The sequence below is a fragment of the Cyanistes caeruleus genome, chromosome 13, assembly GCF_971803275.1.
Source record: "Cyanistes caeruleus chromosome 13, bCyaCae1.hap1.1, whole genome shotgun sequence".
NCBI classification, from domain to species: Eukaryota; Metazoa; Chordata; class Aves; order Passeriformes; family Paridae; genus Cyanistes; species Cyanistes caeruleus.
The window spans coordinates 15053504-15075085 of NC_141713.1; the positions used below are offsets into that span (position 1 = coordinate 15053504).

The 21582-nt window shown below is 36.3% G+C and overlaps 1 protein-coding gene across 21 annotated transcripts in view; it reads right to left on the reverse strand.

Annotated features, from left to right (window-relative positions):
• The window catches only part of APBA2 (amyloid beta precursor protein binding family A member 2), an 89543-nt gene that overhangs the window by 50191 nt on the left and 17770 nt on the right, over positions 1–21582 (reverse strand). Inside the window, exon 1 of one of the 21 annotated variants that reach the window (XM_086849113.1) lies at positions 15033–15291. The exons of 19 other annotated variants lie outside the window; for them this stretch is intronic. The gene's annotated coding sequence lies outside the window, so the exon portion shown is untranslated. Of the gene's footprint in view, positions 1–15032; positions 15292–21582 lie in introns of those variants that run through there. One more of the 21 variants, XM_086849100.1, reaches the window with a different exon arrangement.

Here is a 21582-nt window from a genome sequence, read left to right on the forward strand (position 1 = left end):
CCTCCTGAGCACACTCAGCTGGACCTGACATTACTGCTGGCTACAATGAAAATAGGTTTTATTGAACCTGACATGCAGTTAGAAGGGAAAGGAAATTGGTTAAATTTAAGCTGTTTGAGCAGGCTTTGCACTCTGCTATCACACAGCTATAAAAGAACCCAATGGGTGTTGGCTAAATAGGTTTACACACACGCAAGAATAATTTTAGCTCATCACGAATTCGAAACCTTTAATTTTTGGAACTGTGTGTCAGACACACACACTCCCACTTGCTGCAGATGGAAGTAAGGCTTCTCTAACAGGTCATGCATATTACACAACAAATACACAAGCAAGTACATCTCTTAAAGACATTTATATAATATTAATATCTACATAGGTATAAGTGGTAAATCTATAACTTCATCTCCTTCAGTTCCTTCTCCCACTAGGGGAAAAAAAAAACCCTAGGAATCTTTCTAGAATCAAAGAATATTTGAGGAATGCCAAGACAATAATATGGGTTGGGACAGTACTTCAAAAAATGCGATCTTGCCATTTAAACATCATCATTTAAGTACTTTGAGGATTTATATAATGGGATACATTTATCCATTAACAATATCAGATAACTATAAGGCAGAGTTATTTAATTTAACATCACCATTAAACAGACATAATGAAAATGCTGCATTTTGGTCACATCCAGTTTCACTTGGAATACAGTGACCACATATATTCCTGCTATTTGTGTCTTTGAAATCAGTTTTTTCTTGAATGTTTTTAGAAAGCTATGGCTGTCTAAGAATAAGCTCTTCAGGGTGGATGCAAATATTCCAAAAGCATTTGTGGCAACCCTTTTTATCAAATTTTTATCTTTTAAAAGCCAGGCACATGGCTTTTAAGATTTGTTGCAGATATATTTCCACACACACAAGGAAACCACAAAGACTTGGTGCACCTGAACTCCACAAAACATTACTCTCACCAATACAGCTGTATTCCACTCCCTTTATTCTTTGTTGTGGTTTCACAGAAATCTGCCAACTTCATCCTGGCTCAATTTAATTTACAGACAGGTTGCTTTATTATTTTAATAAATAATAAATTATGCCTGCAATACGTTTTTAATTGTTTTGCTTTTACTGCCATCAACTTTCTTCATTCAAATAAATCTCCTCAGCAAAGTCCTTATATTAGAGTATCCCTTCATGCAAAGAGGTGATGTCATACCAAAGTAAAACATAATGGCACTGGGAAAAAGGGGACATTTTAGCATGTCATTATTTAAACTTTTTTTCATTTTTCCATTCAAAAAGAGAAGAAATTCTTAAACTTGATACTTAAAAATGCATGGTGTACAAGCAATTAATGTTTCAAAAGTTACTTATTAGTATTTTATACTTCAGTTTACTGTTTGCCAAGTAAAGCTCCTTTGAATTTTTTCTATATGCATCTGTTCAAAATTTTAATACAATCAAATTGGAAATGCTTACCATAGGCAATTAATTAATCATTGTGAAATGATTTCATGTATGTTCTTCTCCAGCCTTGTGAAGAAAAGAAAAAAGATGGCTTTCCTTCAATAAATACTAATTTCAAGTTAAGTAGAGGTAAATTATGTATACCATTTGAATAATAATACAGAAGTGAATAATGAAGAATAGGTCACTTTAAATAAAGCCTGGAGATTGAACAAAACATTTCAAACTGTACCATTTAAGGCAAACATTTTCAGCTCTACTCCAAGAGCATCCATGGTGAATGGTAAGAGGGCTGGAGGAGGGTGGTTGGAATCCTGAGACTGGCAATTGAGGAGAGCTGCAGAGGGAGGTCACTGGAAAGGCCTCATTTGTAGAAGAAAATGGAGATGCTCACCTTTCCCATAACTCAGGGTTTAAGTGCTGGGTTAGAGGTTCACACCCAACCATTTACACTCATATTTTACAGCTTCTTGATTCTGAGTGTGTAATAACTCCTCAAAAAGGTTTCTCTTTATCACTATTGACCTTAAAATCCTGTGAATGGTTTCACAGACTCACTTAACATAACCATAGGGAAAAAATGAATTTTTCTTTAAAATGTCACAGGAAAAGGACTGACAGCCTCATTTTAATGAGTTGAACCTCACCCAAAATTAGATTTTTCAGGCTTTGACAATTGACACTTTCCTCATTAACACTCTTTCCATTTAATTAGTATAAGAGGATTAGGTAGCATTTTTCTCCTTAAATAGAACGTTGTGATTTTTAAAGTCATACGAATACTTGCATGCTGGCAGATTTAGTAAATAAGTAAAAAAATATATCTTTTGAAAGAATAAAACAAGGGTAAAGAATATTGTGTTAGCTCTTTTCAAGATAAAATATTCCATCTTTGTTCAGCAGAATTAGCAAATTGAAGGGTTAATTTATGAGACCTTTTACAAAATAAAGATTTAACGAGAGTAGTAGATAATGAAGATAATCAGAGACTTTAACTGTGGATTATATTGTGGGATTTTGCATTTTCCACCTTTGAAACAATATCTGTAGCTTGCAGCTGGTTGTGTTTCAGGCACACTGCACTTTAGTAGATGATCACCTCATTTGAAAAACAAGATTAGAAAGATTTTTCCTCTCAGTTTCTAAGGCACAAACTGCACATCAGTAAAATCCTCTCCAATTTATAAAAACTGGGTAGAAGATAAAGACTCTGTCAATCACTGCAGCAGATCCTCAGGATGGCTTGAAACCTTACACCCACCAGCTTTGATTTGTATATATATACTTTATGGAAATGAGACCTTTCCTTCTAAATAAGTATTTTGAATGCAAAGTTATTTAACTGTGCTCTGAATGACACAGTTACAGCTTAACAGGTTTACATGTAAATAGTCACTGAAAACAAAGCACTAACCACAATGCCTTAAACTCTTATTTGGTATTGGAGACACGCAGTGACCTGACAGGAGAATGCTGTGCTCGATGCCATGTGAGCAGTGAAGGATGAGCTCTGAACTAAGTCTGCAATTTAAATGGGTATTGACAAATGGATTATTGGTCCTTCCTGTTGTCTGCTGTTCCCTATGGCAATGGGGACTAGGACATGCTGCATAAAGGGAAAACAAATGATGCTTTGGCTTCTGTACTTGAATTGATTTTCACTAAGCCACTACAGGTCCAGCAGGGCCACCTGTAAGGCAAATATTAAATCAAATCCCACACTCACTGCTTTCAAGACTGCCCAAGAGGCAGAATGCAGAGGCACACTGGTGGGCCTGGCAGAAATAAGCCTTGTATCTGTTGGGCATAGATGACCTGAAAGGCTGTTTCAGATGCTGGACAGCAAAGAAGGTGCAGAATCATTTAACTTTGAGCATGGGAGCAGCTCATCAGTGTAAAACTCATATCCCTGTAATATGGAGCCACGTGTCTGATTTCATAACTACATATTTACCACCACTGAGGACCAAAACTTAAGTACCTGAACTATGTGAACTGCTCCTTTATTTCCTGGTTCCCAAATCAGCACTTTAGCCACAAACATCTTCCTGAATTGCAATTTATTTTTTTTTAAACAGGTTAGAGTAGTGTGCTCTCTGCGTTAGTACCTTAGGAAAAAACACTGAATGCAGTGTTGCACTCCAATTGCAGAATTGTGGAATTTGGTTACCAAATATTAAGGCCTCACAGAAGTTAACATCAGCTACAGCAACTCTTTGTCATTGCTCAGTAAAGCACAACAGGAGAGATCTTAATACTGATTTGGGATCTCATGTCCTTTTTCACAAGAGGTATTTCATTAACATGCCTTCTCTCCAAGAAGCATTTACTAAGGACAAATTAAATGCTTCTCAGGGAGAAGTCCTGCATCTACTACCATAGTTACACCTAAACCATCTTTTCCTTTCTAACTAGGATTGACTACATAACCAGAAAAATAAGCAGATTTAATTTTTGTTTAAAAGCCAAACTTATTTTTCAGGAGTTTCCCAGAAGTACCAATCACCAGCTTACAGAGACCTAATTTCATGTGTTCTGTAATTGCATTGGTATGTAGGAGTGATTAGGAGCCTTTGAAGGAAGTTTCTAAAGAAAACCTAGAGACTGTTAGATTGCCACACAATGACCATACAGATGTCTTGCATCCTAAAACAATTATCTCTGTGTATGAAGACTGCTGTCTAAAAGACAAAGGCTTATTTCAAGTCCTTGCACTAAATCTATTGTGGATGTCTGAGTATTTCAGTCTCCAGGTACTGCACCAGGAGCCTTCCAAAAGCTCTGCAATTCCATTTCCTCAGTAGATGATAGCCAAATCTAATCAAGCTCAGTGCAAATCCTTTCTCACATTCACAATTTCTATTCTGAATTAGTGACTGAAAAAGGGAGTATTTTGATTTCACATTGTAAAGATAAAAAATGAATGCCACATCTTTATTGGTCTGGGGTATTTTTGCTAGCATATTTGAGTCTTCTCTCATCCTTCATTCCATTCCTTTCAATGTCAAATTCATTATCAGGCCATGTAAGTGGGTCTTACTGCAAAATAATTGAACTCTGAATGTTTGAATTATGAATATTGTATCACACTTTTCTTGCATAAGAGTACCTGCTGATAATCTAAGTTATGGACTACATATTTTTCACTTTCAGATTTGAGATTTTTACATCTTATTATATCACGTTTTCCTTTTCTCTGCTTCTGCTTTTTATGATTTCAATAGTTGTTTAAAGTTATGTCTCTGTCTCCAAATGTAATTCTCCAAAGTAAGGACCATCCCTTTTTTTTTTCTTTTCACATGATTAAGCTATTCAAAACAGGTCTCAAGGCAGTGATTTAATATTTGGTAACAAAAAGATAATGAGATTTTCTGGCTCAAAGTAAATCATAGCTGTTGCATATCTTGACAATTTTGTGCTTGGATATTTAACTTAGGGATCAAAACCATTAATCTAGAATGCATCTATAAATTTATAGAATGTTGTACCAATAGATAAAACTTCTTCCTGACTCACTTAAAAATGTGTTTACTAATTCATGTATATTAAATGGCAAAGGAGCAAATGTGTTCAGGGTATGCTGCCTGCTGCCGAGAGATAGGGATGTCTGAAAGAGATGTCACAATTCACCTTTTACCAAAGAGCCAACTTTATTTTTATCATGTTATTTAGAAGGATTTCAGTTAAATAACCCCCCCCAAATCTGTGGCTGTTACAAGTGCCACCCAGTAAGAATACTGTAACCAAAAAGGACTGACATAAAATTGTTCCTCCAGTGTGTTTGGTTTATCTTTGCAGCCTTGGGTCTCTTCAATTTCATTATTTCCAAAGCATATGCAATTTCTACTTGGCCTTTCCTAGAGTTGCTAAGAGGAGATTATCACTGGAGGTGGTGGGGAGGCAGCTACATGTTCAAAACTGTGAGGCTTACAGAGGAAAGTAACAACAATTTGGTAGCTTTCAGGTTATTTTAATTTTTTTTAATTAGCTATCAAGCTTTTTCCTTTTATTGTTTTTTAAAATATTTTTCAAACATGTATCCAAAATTTTCTAAATCTGCTTTCAGTAGTAACCTTATTCAGAATGTCAGCCCTGCTCAGTCAAACACTACCCTAAACATCTGCTGAGGAAAGATTAAAATTTCACTAGCTAAACACAATACATGGAAATACTCTCAGAGCAGGTACTGCTGAATGAAATTCACATATGCATCCAAAAAAGTGGACTAAAAAGAAATTAGAAATACATATAAAATTGGAAATATTTACTTATGATTCAGCCAAATTTCCAGTTTAATTTTTTTTGCCACCAAAGCTGATTTCCATAGTTTTGGATATATAAGATATCCATAAGACCAGACTACAACTGTGACTCTCCTTGAATTATCACTGAAACGGCTGGTGAAAAGAAAAATGCACTTGAAATTTAATGCTGTTTCTCAATTTGCATGATGTAAATCCTGCTTGTCCCATTTTCCCAGTGGTGGTCTCCACGTACAGCAGGCTGGAGACACCCAGGGTGAGTTTCCAGGAGCGGCTCAGGCACAAAGGCTGTGCTGTGGCAGCAGAACAGGGTGTGCCAGCTGTGCCAAGCCACTCCGGTACCTCCTTGCTTGGGTGACCTGCAGTACAGTCAGAGGACTGGAGCTAATAATGTTAATTTTAAATGGAGAGTCTGCATTTATCTTTTATCTCCTCTAATTTACCCGTATCCATGGCACAGACATTTTATTTTTTTAAGATCATGCATAAGATCTTTAAAAGCTTTGGTAGTACTTGCAGTTAGTAATTGGCTTCAGTCTTAATTCTTCAATACCAACCAAGAGACAACACTGAAAAGTAGGGAGGAGACATTTTACTAATCCATGTGTGTTCTAATAGAAGATTCTGAAATTCTTCCTGGCCAGTTTAAACCACCTGTAGTCATGACCCTTGGTCTTGCACATATTGGCTAGCAGCCACAATTATTTCTGAGAGTAGCGTTTTTTTCAGTTTTTAAATTTTAATTATTTGCAAGGGCTTGTTGAAAAGAACATGTGCAAGAAGAATTGGAGATGTATGTTCCCACTGTAGGAGGTAGGAGAAAGGACTCATTCTCATCTGGCTCATGAAGTTGCATCTCTGAGGCTGGTTAGTACAAAATATAGAAATGCATGCTGACAATCAAGAACTTGCTAAAAGAGAATCTTTGTATTTAAAAAAAACCTGAACTTTTGTGTGTTTTTTATTCTATTTAATACAGTAATCCATAATTGTTGTATGGTCCTACTGAGGAAATATTCTTTGGAGGAGAAAAGAGAAAAATATTTTCTGCATTTGTAGGCTGGCATGGTATCACTTTAATGTTGCAGTCACAAATGCAGCTAAGCACACACTGAATGCCTTGTATTCCTATTTCTCCACTTCAAAAGAATTTCTTCCTGCTGACACAGCAAAGCTGACAACATGCTACAGTAATCAATGCTGTCTGTGTCTCAGACAAACCCAAGTAATGTGGGCTTTGAATGCCTGCAGATACACTGTCAGTAACAAGCTGTCCTGAACCTGAGGAACAGCAAACAGAGCATCTCCACATCACCTGCTGCCTGAAAACCTCTGCCATGTCTTTAGGACAAGCTTCATAAAAACATACCAAGGAAAAACCTGTCTTTATTGGTTATTCCAAGATAATGAAAGCACAAAAGGCCTCCTTCTCATAATAACATTTTTATCTTTGCAAACAATCTGCATTATACAGATGATACAGAACTTGAACGTTATGAGCTGAGGCAGGGACACAAGCACACAAGGCAGATCAGGATATGTGTGAACAGCCCTCAGTTCAGTATCAGGTGCCTGCCAGGCTGACCTGCTAACACAGAACAGCAGCAGTGCTTTACTTCTGCTGTAATTAAAGGAGTCTGTACAAGAAAGGATGCTGCACAGGGACTCCAAGAGTATTAACGAGCTCCAGATCACTGAGGTAAATTAAAAGCTGGAAATTAAAGATGCTCAAGTATTGTCTCATATTAGAAGGGATTGTGCTTCATAGTTGTACTGGATATACTTAAATATGTATTTTCTTCAAGCTTTTATATTACAGGTCTCATGCAGTTTTCTAACTGCCAGTGTAAATTGCAAGATACTTTAGAAAAGTGAATACAATTCCTTTTCTCAGCATTCCTATAATTTTATATCAATAGCTCAAGGACATATTTCCATATGTACTCACATAAATGAACAAACAAAGTCTGTTTAAAAACTTCAGTCCATGCACAAAATTTAACCTTTACATTTCTTATTCAATTTTTCATCTACCAATCTCTTTTCCCCTTTTCAAAATAAGAGATGGATAGAATTTAATGTAATTAATACCCAGTGACTCTAAGGAAAAAATGAAACTTTTTCTTTTGAAAACGGGATACTTTAAATGGTGCTGTAAGAAAATGCCTTCAATTGACACTGGATTCCTTTGCTATCATACTTTTTACTGTCAGATGTCCTCACACACAGCCCTTTTGGATAGTTTCTGTATGTCCACAGAGACAAAGTCCCATACACATATATCCATGCATAAGCATAAATGGAAGTAAAAAATGAATGCATACATTATCCTTTCTTTTTAGATAGTGAGCATATATTCACTGTCAACAGCTACAGGACATGAAGTTTCAATTTCTGAATAGTTCAGGATTCAACAAAAAGATAAAAAAAATACATTCAACCAGCTCAATGACCACAATTTTAAAAAATCGAGCCTCCAAAATGGAATTCTAAAATGAAAGTCTTTCTAAACTTCAGCATGTTAGGATGTCATGTTAAATTGTAGCAGAACTAAATTCTAGCCATTTGCAAAGACAAATAGGTTGCATTTATTTCAAATCAGAATTATTTTAAAAGACATTTCCTGACATTTTCTGCCAAGCTAATGTTTCTGCAGGATATTGGGACATTTTATTTTTATGCCTGTGCAGATAAAGGAAGAATTCTCCCCCAGGTTAGAATAACAAAGGATTTCTGTTTCCTTTCTGATTCTGTAGAAAAGAATCTACTTCCTGGCATCTCTTGCCTCTTTTCATTTATAAAATTCTCTAGCATGCTGGTAATCCCTTTGTAATGCCTAGAGACTCCCCATGTCTCTAGGCAGCACTTTATAATCTACATATCTTGATTAGTTTGTTCTATAAATTTTATACTGTTACAAAAAATTAGTTAGTGGTTGCTGGTACAGGGTCAATCTCTACCCAGTTGTATTAAAAAAAGTCTGTATCCAGTTGACTTGTTCAAAAGAACCAAGTGAAAATGGTGACCCTTCCACCCTTTACAGGAACATAAACTGTATTCCAACAGAAAATTCAGATTCTTCTTCATAAGACTCCAGTTCTCTGCCAAGTTTGTTTCTTGTTCAGCCTCAGCAAACCATAAAATATCAATTACATTTTTTCCACTCTATTTTACTATTTTCTGCACTGTATTGCTAAAGATATCCTGTACTTTCCAGACTACTTGGATGATAGCTGTGCTCCTTGGACACAAATCTAACTCTCTGATGATTCCCCTCTTTCACACTGAGATTCTTCTGCATCACATAACTACCACACTTATCACTTTCAAGGCCAAACAAATACTAAGAGCTAAACTGCTAAACCAAAATAAGATATTGTGTATGAAGGCTAAAAGAGATTATTTATCTTCTTTATTTTCCTTAAGTGCAGGATAAAGGATGGTACAGACTGCACCACTAAATGTCAGGTGGTACCACAGCAGTTAATGCTAACACTCATCTCATGTGTTGGACACAGCTCCAGCTGGCACAGCCTTGCAGCTGACCAAGAAACAGAGATGCCTCATGCAGGGAGAAGAATTCAGGGTTTTTGTTGTACTGTACACTCAAGACATCCTTTGCTTCTCCCACATAAACACTAATAAGTGTCACTTGCAGCATTTTTTTGTTGTCTTAGGTTATTTTTGACTTGATCGTGTGAGCATTATAAATTACTCAGTTTTTCTTTCTTAAAAATAGCTGCTCCTTTTTACCTTTTCCAGTGAGGATACACTGCTTGGAACAACAGTTGCAGCAGGCACTGTATACACATACAGCATGCATAGCATCTAGACAGACAAGGGGAATAAAATGCAAGAAAGCAGAGAAAAATGTGCTTGTCCACAGTCTTGATTTTTAGCAAGTCATTATCAAAACAAAACACTTCCATTCTCCCAATTATTCTTTAAAAATATGTTTTACACTACGTACTCTCCCACTGAAACAGTTATTGAAAAATACTTTTTACCAAGAAGTTCAATTTCAGATGTGAGCAGCTTGCTCTGAATTGCGTAGGCAGCACAAGAACACTGCAGAAGTGTTAGTGTAGAAGTAACATATAAGTGCATGAATAACATCTTACTGATTTAACTGTGAAATATGTTCTTTTGGCATTCATAATTAGGGGCAGAACAGATGGTGAAAGCTTAATATGTCCATTAAAATAAATTATGTTGAAAGTGTTTCCTTAGTCTATAAAACTTTGATTGGGTTGGCTATTCCAAATTGGTATTTTTTGTTCTCTTTGGAATGGTTCCTGTGCATATGCTGGAGAGTATTTTGTATTGGAACTGCAGCAGAAAGGGGGGAAAAACAGCAATTTAATGGGGAATTCTGTGTAAGACTGACAACATTTTTAAATGGAAGAACTCTGACTTAATTTTCTCCTCCCTCCCTTACAATCCTGTTCTTCACTAAAAGAAGGCCTAGTTGTATTCTCCTTACTCTCTCACTTTCAGCATGCCAAAGGCTTAGAAACAGTGCATGTTTCTTTGTGTTCCTTCTGTAAGTGATCAGTAAAACCCCAGGTCTGTTTAATGTATTGCTGAGTTGCATCTCTGAAGTACAGCACATGTATTGTCTATGCTGGTATTTGCAAGACTTGAAATATATTTACTTACTCGTTAAGAACCAACAAGGGGATACATAAAATAAGCATATGCTGTATTATTTAGAGTATTTTTACATAATATTCTGAAATAAAGAAATAAAATGGGAGCAATATCAGAATATGAAGTTGCAACTAACTCCTTTCTGTATCTGGGAATAACTTTTAAGAGTTTAAAGCAATTTTAGGATATGCAATAAAATATTTTGCAAGTAAGAAACCAGTAGAGAGTGAAAATGGCTTTGAAACCTGAGCCATTTGGTGCCTGGCACCTGGAAAGCCACTTAATTTCTATGCTCAGGGCTCCCCTGAGCAGGGGGATCCAGGGACAGCCGAGTTGCTGTGCCTCCTGTTCTGCTGCCCCTGCACCAAACAGGGGAAGGAGAGGCAGCTTGAGGAAAGAGTCATAGCTACTAAGTTTGATCTATTCTTGATTTTCAAAAGAACCTTTTAGGGCAGAAACATGGACAGTCACAGGTTAGGACAAACTTCCAAAAGTAGAGTACAAGTGTGCAAGTCACAAAGCATAGCTTCACCACAGGATCATTAACACCATTCTTTGGGCTGACCCCCATATATTTGAAAAAAAAAACATGTCATTTTTATTTTTGGTGGGTTTCTGTCACTTGAAATGTAAACAGCAGGCATGTCTGAGATTTAGAGAAGATGGGGTTCACTTTAAATGCATAAATTATGTTAGGTATGTCAACTGCCATTTCTACCTTTAAAAACCTTCCTTCAGTCTTTGCCATCTGTAACTTCTTTCCACTGCCTGGAGACCTGCTGCTCCTCTTATCTCTTTGCATGCCTGTGTTGTGCCTGATAAAAGATTCTGCTTTGTGAAGTGCAGATTAGTTCACTGCTTGCATTAATAGAAGCCATCACTGCTAACTACATTCTAAAATAACCTTTCCCAGAAAAATCAACTAGGGAAAATACTTCTATAGACTTCATATGAATACTTCGAAAATATACTTTTAGATATGTTTAAAAAAAATAAACTAAACCTCACTAAACTATATTACATATTCAAAACTGAAATACCATAGTTAGATATATAATAAAAAAGAGTAAATAAACCATTCTAAATAAAAACAAAAAAGAGATTTCTTTATTAGTGGGCAAGAAATCAACTAACTGGAAACTTAACATCTTCCAAAACTCTTTATCAAATCTCCTAATTAAGCCTAATTAAAATTTCCATTCAAAGCCAATTTTCAATAAGGCAACAACAGGTAAACAGTGTGACTTTTACTAGGAGGTTGGAATTTCAAAATTTAAACTACTGTTGACTCTGGGAGATGAAGTGACAGTAATGGGGAAATGGGAAAATGAGAGTACATTATCCATAAGGGTGAGAAATGGGGATATAGTCCATTAGCATTGCACATGATGAGAGTCTGTGCATCTTCTGGTATTACTTTAAAGAGTAAGAACATTTTAGTAATTAAGGGCTCTATCTTAGACACCAAGCTGAAAGGGACTCGGTTTTCATCTCCACCTTAGACTTCCTTTACACTCTTGACCAAGTCTTGTGCCTATTAATAACCATCAGATCCACAGAGGCAGAGCTTTTCAAAAAAAGAACAAGCAAGTTTATACAAATGTATGTGAAAAAGCACAGGAAGATGGATCTTGATAAAGTTTTTACTATCTCTTTGATAGGCCCATTAATTTTTATATTACTGCTCACTGGAAAACTGTAGCAGAGAATCCAAGGCAGAAGTACCACAAACTGAACTTTTTTCACAGAGGTGGGAGGGAAAATGAGCAGTGGGAAGTCAGACCTATATTCGTATTATACATTATCCCACAATTATAAACAACTTTAGTTCAGGTCCTTCAGTAGGATCATTCAGAAGTAAAGACACTTATTCAGTAAAAATTTCTGCATGATTAAATTTGAATGAATCTCATAGCTGCAGATCAAAGTATTCATGCTGCTCTACCTTTGGTTCTAGGCTGCATCATTATACAATGCAAACAAATGTTTGTCAGTATTACAACGTTTCACTACAAGGACAGAGTAATTCACTTCAGTTTGGTATCCCCACACAGCCACTGCAGCTGGGGAAACCATCTCTCTCACTAGAGAACAACATGATTTCACAAAGCAAGCCAATTAGTTTTGGCAAATTTTAATCTCAGCATATTCCATAAAGCAACATTTATTAAGAAGAATACCTTTCCCCTTCTCCATCAACCTGTTAACAAAAGAGTATCTCTAACTGCTTCCATTCTATGGTCATTATGTTTCAGATAAAGGCAATATGATACATGCTTTGGGAAGATGCACTGCAGGCAGGCAGAAAATGAGACAAGAAAATGTTCTCAGATCCCTCTTTGTGTGTCTGCCTAAGCAGGACCCAAACCTTTCTGAAGAGTTATAGATACTTATGATACAGTTTTCCATATCTTTTAATTTCAACAGAAGTGAAATGTTAGTAGTCCTCTAAGGTGAAGTCCTCTTAAAAGGGTTTAAAAAGGCTCTAAGTCCTCTTAAAAAGGACCAAACCAAAATAATCAAACAACCAAAAAAATCCACAGCAATTTTAAGGTGAATACAACCAATAAATGAAAACCAAGCAGGCATTTTGAATCAAGTTCAGTTTTTCAGTCCTATGTCTCAAAAAATAGTCAGTACAGTGATTAAACCACTATTGCTTTGTGTGGAGCAGTGAAATCTGCTTCAGAAAACATGACACCTTCTGAATTGCAGGCCTCTAAGAATCTACAGTATCTGAAAAGTGGTAAATTGATGTATTTCAGAAATGTGCTCTGCCACCTGCATGTCCTGTGCATCAGCTTCGGCCCGTTGCCTTATCCTAAAGAAAATGGATGTATTGGGATAAGCTGGGATAGGCAAGGGATAGGGTGCAAGAGGATATCAGCACCCTGTTTCTTTAAACAGTGTTTGTAGAATTAGTAGCTGCTGACTTTTCATGGCTCTCTTGTCTATATATTTGCCTCAGGGCACCTCTCTTACTCTATGCTTATCAAATCCCTACCTGTAAGATCTTAAAGGTTTTAGTACTATTTTAAAGTCATTCTTCAACAGAATTTTCTCATTCTTCAACTGTGTTTTCACACCTCAGCTGAAATTTGTCCAAACAGCTGAGCACAAAATGTACTCAAGAACAGGAAAACCCCAAGTACACAGTAATTTCCTTCAAATGTCTCCAAAGCTTTACAGGAACTTAAAAATCACAGAAAAGTATAAAGTAGGAATACATTATTTGAAATTACAGTATACATAGGAAGAGGCCTTAAGTAATTTCTACTAGCTGTTTTTCTACAACATAGCTCCATTTTAATGTATTGAATCATGCCTGGAGTTTTTAGAAGATTATTTTTTATAGTATTATTTCACAAATGGAAGAAATGTGTATTCATCCATTAGTTCTGAGGCCTTAAGTCCTCCCAAGAGCATCACAAAAGGAACATAATGTTCCAAGACCTGGATCACTGGTTGAGCTGATGGATGTGAAAACTCCTGTAGCTAGATAGTAAGCTATTGGCTGCAGTTCTAAGATTGAAAAAATTATTTTAAGCTTGGTAGTAATTCATGCTCACAAAATGAGTAAGGGTACCATCTGTTCAAGGACAGACAATAAAAATTCTTTTAATTTGATATTAAATTGCTCACTTTTGACATATCTGTCTCACTGGTAAATAGTCCTTATATTGCAGTCCTATAGAAGCAGAAACTTACCTTTTCTGAACAATGGAAAGAAACTGTGGATATTAAATGCAAAAAGCAAGCAGGGAACAGAGCCTGTGTGAAACTAAGTCACACAGGATTCTCACTCTGGCCTGAGAAAGCATAAGAAAGAATACAAACAGTCTTTGCAGGTGGTGTTTAGGAAACAGTCAATGGATGGTGCTCAACTTAACCAATGCTGGTGACGTGTTGCTTTAATGACCAATGAGAGTTTTACCTCTCAGACCTTCTCGAACATGTCTATAAAAGAAGAATAATAAACTTTGCTGTCTTGGACAATGCAGCTGAGAGTCATGTCATGCTTATCACCATTCCTAACATAGTGCGACAAGAAATCACTTAGGCCTATAAGCAAGGTAGATGAAAATGTAAGAAATAATATTGGAGTAATATATTGGGGAAAATTTGAGCTCTTAAAGAGGGAAAAATGGAAAAGAAGGAAAGAAAGTAGTAAAACTACTTGGGAGTTTGGAATAGTTGCAGGTTATCTCACCTGTTCTTCAGTGGTGTTGAAACTTTGAATTAGCAGGGTATCCTGCACCAGGAAACACAGGTATACTCTGTGCCCAACTTACTTCATTTCCATGTTTCTAATAAAAGCCTTAACTAACTCCTGAAATTCTCATTCATCTCCCTAGAGACCTTACACTCATACCTCCAAAGTAATTTAAATAGTTTAAGGCAACGAACATGATGTGCATACCAAAGCTGAAAATTTGAGCAGAATCTGGTTTTAATATATTTTTTATTTTATAGCCTATCTATGATATTATCTAAACGTAATTAATTTGTGCTGCTTCTAGAGAAAGTGGGATCAATTCCTATACTCCATAAATATTTTTACTAATTCCTATTGGAGAAAGATAGAAATTTAGTTTTAATGACATTATTGCATTGGACAAAAGAAATTATTATTATAATAAGAACTGATAAAAATGACCTGAAGTAGATTTGAAGAGTAGTAGATACTTCTTCCTCTTCTCTCTCACGAGAAGGATAGGGAATCTATGCATTCCTCCTCCCTGTGCTGGTAGTTTGCCAAGTCAGAGGAAATTAGTTGAGTCTACTACAGTTTACTATTCATATTACACAGTACAAGACAGGATAGCTGCAGTGGATAGTCAATCACAGAACAGGCAGGTTTTCCTTGGCCAAGCAAGTTCCTGGTTCAGCTCCAAAGGAAAAGCCAATAGCCTCTCCTGCAAAGGAGAACATAAAGACACTGATACAAAGTCAGTCACAATGAGCACCAGTATCAGCACTTCTGTTGCCTTTTCTTTTTCTTTGGTGGGGGGCAGGGGGTGGGTAGGTAGTAGAGGAAAATAAAATTTTCCTAATTTATATGCAGGATATCGATCTTTTCAAGAGTTTCCTAACACCTTCTCCTACATGCAAAAGCCAGCATGGGAAGAGATCTAACCTGCTTACTAGATACAATAATAAATGGATGATCAAAGTCTGGTGTCTCTAGTTGGTTGCCAGATAATAAAAAAAATAGGAGACTAAGAACTTTTAAGGTTTTCACTTTAAAAATCAGATTTTAAAAATTATTATTATTACCACTACTGTTATGGAAAAGGATGCAGTGCTTTGATGTGGTCGCACCAGAGGTGGAAGAACATGATCTTTGTAGTGATAGCCTGAGTGGCTATAAGAAAAGAGAAATTGCATTCACTAAGGTCAGAGAAACAATAATAGAAATTAGACACAACTTAATTAGAACTGTAAAAGACGATTACTTCCTTGGATATGATACAGAAAATATGTTACATATAAGAAGGGATATGAAAAGGTACATGCTAATTGCAAGCCTGAAAGACAAGTAAAAAAGTGTTCTTTTCTACAGCGGCTTTGAAATGAAATAACAGGGTATAAATAGAGTATAAAGACTTTTGGTTTAGAGGTTGGTTGGTCAGATTTTTCTGTTTTAGGAACACTGAGAAAACATCTAAAGTCCTGAGCAAAGGCAATGTCTGAAATAGAGGTAAAAGTATAAATCATCCATCAATTAAATAAGAGATTACTTAAATAAAGGGTATGGAGGAAATAAGATAGAACAATGAACACTGTTGTACAGACTTCTACAGGAAAAGAAAGACTCCTTGGGAAGGCATCTTGAAAAAATATTCAGAACCACAGGAAACAGTACAGCCATGAAAGATTGACAGCAGAAAGCACAATTCAGGAAGAAAATCATACTGGCGGTGTCAAAGACCCTTGAGAACAGAGCAATGGTTTTGATCTTTGACCACCAGAATGAAAAAAATCAAAAAGCAGTTCTAAAGCAGTGTCATCTGAAGACTGCATTTTGGTCTTATAGCTCAGAGAAGAGAAGAATAGACCTGGGTTGGAAGGGACCTTAAAGATCATCTTGTTCCAACCCCACTGCCATTGGTGGCAAGGACACCTTCCACTAGAACAGGCTCAAAGCCCCATGATACAAAAAATAAACTGAGGTGATAGTGTTTTGGCGGATTAAATCAGATACTTTTATTTGCAATGCTACTTTTAATCTGAGTTTTCCGTGCATAATTCCCTTTTTGGTTAGCAGCTTAATATCTTATATCAGGAATTATGTCACAATTTGGATATATTTTCCACCCTTTTTTAGGATGTAGTCCAGACTCTAAAAATATTTCTGCTGAAGGGTGGTGGAAGCACCACATTTCTGGGAAACACAGACAATATTTCTGCACAAGCTGGATAAGATTATGAAGAATTTTCATCTACAACTACATCATTAATATTCTAAGTGCTTTGTGAATAATCATGCAACTACTATCATGCCAATGTTTAATAACCTCCCAGTGTAGAGCTCTCCACTGTGACACAAGTGGGTTCTCAGAATCCCAGTTTGGCCTCCAGCAGCCGCTGGGCTGCTCCAGTACTGGAGGTACAGCAGTGCGCAGAGGCACAGAGCGCCTCCTGAACTCCCTGCTGGGATTCCTCCCAGCCCTGAGGGAACAGCTGAAGCTCTTTTAGTATTTGGGTGCTGTCTTGCCTTACCAAAAGGGACTGAGAGGTGACAGGGTGTAGTCACAGCCACTTTTCAGGACCTGCAGGTGTGTTTGAACATGTCTGAGCTGACTTGCCCCAAGCCTACATGGCTGAGATCAAAATTCTCACTAAGGACCAGAAAACTTTTCTGACTTGTTTTGTAGCTCTGTTGAAGCCTTCATCTCTGCAAGGAAAAAAAAAAACTTTTTCTTTTTTTCTTTTTCTTCGCTTGCCACTCTTGCAAAGAGATAGAACTCCTCAAAAAATGGTGAAACTGGGCTACAAAGGTGTTATGTAGGACATAAGACTTGTATAGCAAAATTCTCTTATCACACACTACAAGCAACTTGATGTTAACTCTGAACTTTCTATAACAAAAATAGCTGAAAATATTGCAGCAGGAACCAAGGAAAGGAAAGATCTTTGTATTTCAGTAAGCCTGTTTTTTTCTATCTGCAAGTTTTGTAATATTGGTCTCCCTCCTGTTCTACAATTGCTGCTGCAGTCATGCAAATAAAGAGTTTTTAAGCAACTAAAATAAGAAATTAAAGTCTTCTAACAATTTAAGAAGAAGTGGCTTGGGTTGGACATGAAAGAACTTCTAGTGCTGTGTTAAAAACAGAATTTTTTCAATAGTTAATACTCTATTTAATTATTTTGCTTTAAGATATGCAGTCTTTTATAACACAGTCAGTAAATTATCTGTTCAGTTATTAGAAGTCTGTGAAAGAAAGTTACAGCTAATACAGCACATTTCCTAGAAGCTGTACTCAAGATATTAATGCTTCCTCCTAAAGTAATTTAAATAGGTCTCTGAGTTCAATCACCTCTAATTGATCTTGTGATAACTTGGTTCCATAGCATTCCAAACACATTCTCTCTGCTTATTGAGATGCATTTCTTGTACAATAGGATTATACAAGCTACCATTTATACTTCACTGTACATTTTTATATTACTACATTATTTTATTATAATGTCCTTGAGATATACAGTTAGAGATCAGTTAATTTTCTCAAGTCCTTTACACAGTAGGACTTAAAAGTACTGCAAAACTTGGCTGTGATAAGATCCAACCCTTGGGAATAATGCCAAGAGGTGGCAGTGAGCTGCTGTACCACTGCACCACACTGCAGCAATTTTCCTAGGCTAACCCATAAACCCATGTATGCACTCTGAATGAATAAGCAGCATTCCAACGCAAGCATTTGCAGAAATACTTCAGTTTTCCTAGCAAGTCTGATCTGAGGAACAACCCCACACATTTCAGTCAAGAAAGGCTTTAGCAAGTATGTATTTTAAAGGTCAAGGTGGGAGTAACTTCCTTTTTGGAATAAGAAGGGCCTGTGCCATACTCTGTTTTGGCAGAACTGTTCATCCTCATGTTGAGGCATAAAGTTATAAAGGAACCACAGAAATAGAGGACTAATGCTCCTACAAACAGGAGATTAATAGTGGGCAATCAGAAGCTGCCATGCTGAGATGATGCACAAGGGACATACTCCTCAAAAAGACGCAAAAAACCTTTGCCTACTGGATAATAGTAATAATGAGCACGTGGTACTTGTTCTTTAAAAAGCATCCAACACCTTCAGAGGTTATACAGTCATCCTGAGTAACCTGGAACTCATACATGTGCAAATATAACTCAAGTTGGTTATGGGTAATAAATTATGGGTTTATTATCATGATTAATTTGGAGAGCAGAGGGCTTCAGGAAGAGACAACTCATGGTTTAGTTATTCTACAGAAAGAGCAGACACTTCATTTCTAATCAGTTACTCCACTGGAGTTGAAAGACAGAGCACAAAAACAAAGTATACTTTTAAGGCCTTATGAATTACAGTTCCTAGTTGTTGGGGTTTTTTTATTTCACTGCAATTATTTTGAGATACATATCAGCAGGGACTCAGCCATAAAATTCTGTATTGCCAAATAAGACACACACAGGAACAAAAGAAACAAAAATGAACTTCACCACAGTAGATACTATACACCCTAGTAAATAAACACTGTCTACTAGATTATATGCTGGTGATAATAATCTTCTTTCTAACATCTAATAGATATTTTACCTATTGTTAGGAAAATCAATGTGTGATTCGACTTAGTCCATTGCAAGTGTTAAATTAATGATAATTTTTAACTGTACAAAAATCCTGAGCAATCTCTTATTTTCTCTGATCACTACACTTGAATATTTGTTACACTGCTGGAGAACCCATCTAGTAGTGGGCTGCATTTCCTCAACAGAGCTGCTATTTTCCACTACACAAAACATTAAGACAATCTCTGGAGCCTGTCAAGAATATAATGCTTTTATAATAACACTATTATATCAACCAGGAGGATTCTTAAAAATACCAGTAGCATAAAAACATTTGAGGGATATGCCATTAACTCTTTTCTTACTTGAACATTTCTAATTTTAGGATCAAAATACTTTGAAGTTAAAAGTGACATAGTTGGAACACAGAGTATTCTTCTAACTCTTTAGGCATCACATTTAGCTAGCTAGTCACATTTACTGCCAGCTTTAGTCTACTTTCAGCTTAGTGTTTTTCTTCCAAAATCATGGACTCCACCTCCCTAGAGTTAGTGCATCAGCCTTGCCTGATCTTTTGATTCATTTTTCTTAGGGCAATTCATCCATCTATTCTTTTATCATCAGTTTTAGAACAGAGTTGCTGAAAACACATACGAAGTTATACAGAAGAGGATATTTAAAGTCAACATATAATTTAACTTAGATTAAATTTTAAGAGAAATTAATTAATCTTCTTAATATTTTCCAAAAATCAATTATATCATCAGTGATGCTGGGGGTACAGATTCTAAGTGTAATTCAAGAGAAAGGGATTGGTATAAATCACCAAGAGATCATAGAAATAAACTGAAATAAGAAATAAACCTTCCACACAGCATGCAAGTATTAGTAAGTAAATGATGCCTGTGTACATTAGGTGGAAGAACAGAAATTAAATACCTGTGATTCTCATATATCCTCAGTTCTTTTTAGCCTATTAGAATTATAATGACATGTCTCTCAAAATCCCTTCCAAAGTGTTCTGATTTGCCTCTAATACATATTACTGTGGTCACTGCAAATTAAAAAAGCTAGACAAAGATAATTCAGTTTCATCAGTTCAGCTTCAAACCATAGTGACAAGCCATCTATTCATATTTATTTTCATTTTCCTATTCAGCTCCAGCTGCAGCCCAAATACACCACTGTAAACTGTGAAACAGGAGTCTGGGGAACAAACAGCTCATAGGTCTGCACAAAAGGACTAGAGCACCTTATTAAAAATAAATGCTAGTGCTTCAGTAATAAAAACACCCTTAATTGTATCAATAGTGTCACCTTTACTACATGAGTGGTGAAACTTGAAGGCTCTAAAATTGCTCAGAGGGATGATGATTAACACCTAGGTAGGTCTTAAACTATCAAACCCAGTGTTTTCTATTCTTGAATTGTTAGTTGCCATCTTGAGAAAGATTTTCTTTGCATCCAGAAACACAGGTATGGCAAGCAGTTAAAAAAAATAAACCAGCTGCTGCCCTGCATAGAAAATCACTGTATGTCACTAGTTACAGATAATAAAGGAAACACTGGCAAAAATCCACTACATTATACCCCAAACCACTACTGTTTACACTCTGTGCAGTGCAAAAATAACAGATGACATCCAATCGTCCAGGTCTGCAAATCTGCATCCAATTTGATTATAGTGGATGATAAATGAGAATGCTACTTCCAATTTCAGCCAGTCTGATAGACTACAACTGCACTCCTGCAGCCCCAAAGCAGCATATTTTGTTTGTTCAGGACAAGCCTGATCTGAGATTTTTTTTTTTCCTACTTTTTCACCTTTCATTTAAGCTCAGGTGAATTTAAGCCTTTTCCTCAAAATTCTGTAGCACCGAAATGATGATATGATGCAGAGAAATTAGCTGAATAACCCAGTGAAGGCTCTTCTCAACATGACTGTTGTATTTTCATCTGTCAGAAGTGAAGAAGTTGAGGAAGTTGAGGAAGTTGAGGAAAGAGGCTTAGAACAATTGAGTAAAGAGAAGCAGAAATGGAGCATATCTATAAAGCAGCGTATCAGGAACAAGCAACACAGGCAGCTATGTCTTTAAAACCTATTTGCAACAGATCAATTAAGGAATTAATGCTTTTTTTTTGTGGAATTAGGAAGCTAATAGAGGAGGATGACTGACTAGAAAATTATAGGACACAAAAAGACAGCAGTACAAAGCACCAATGTGTAAACCAAATGAAAGAACTGTTCCAAAGCAGGAGCACACACTGCAGGTACCTAACTCCTATTCTTACTATAAAATCAAAGTGTATCTTAAGGAAATCTGTTATTAATAGTGCCTTCCATGAAACTACACTAAATGAAAGCTAGTCAGAAGAGCAGGAAGTGACACATGATCAGTCCTTCATGGAAAATGTTCCTGTTCCAAAGATACATGAGCTGTTTATT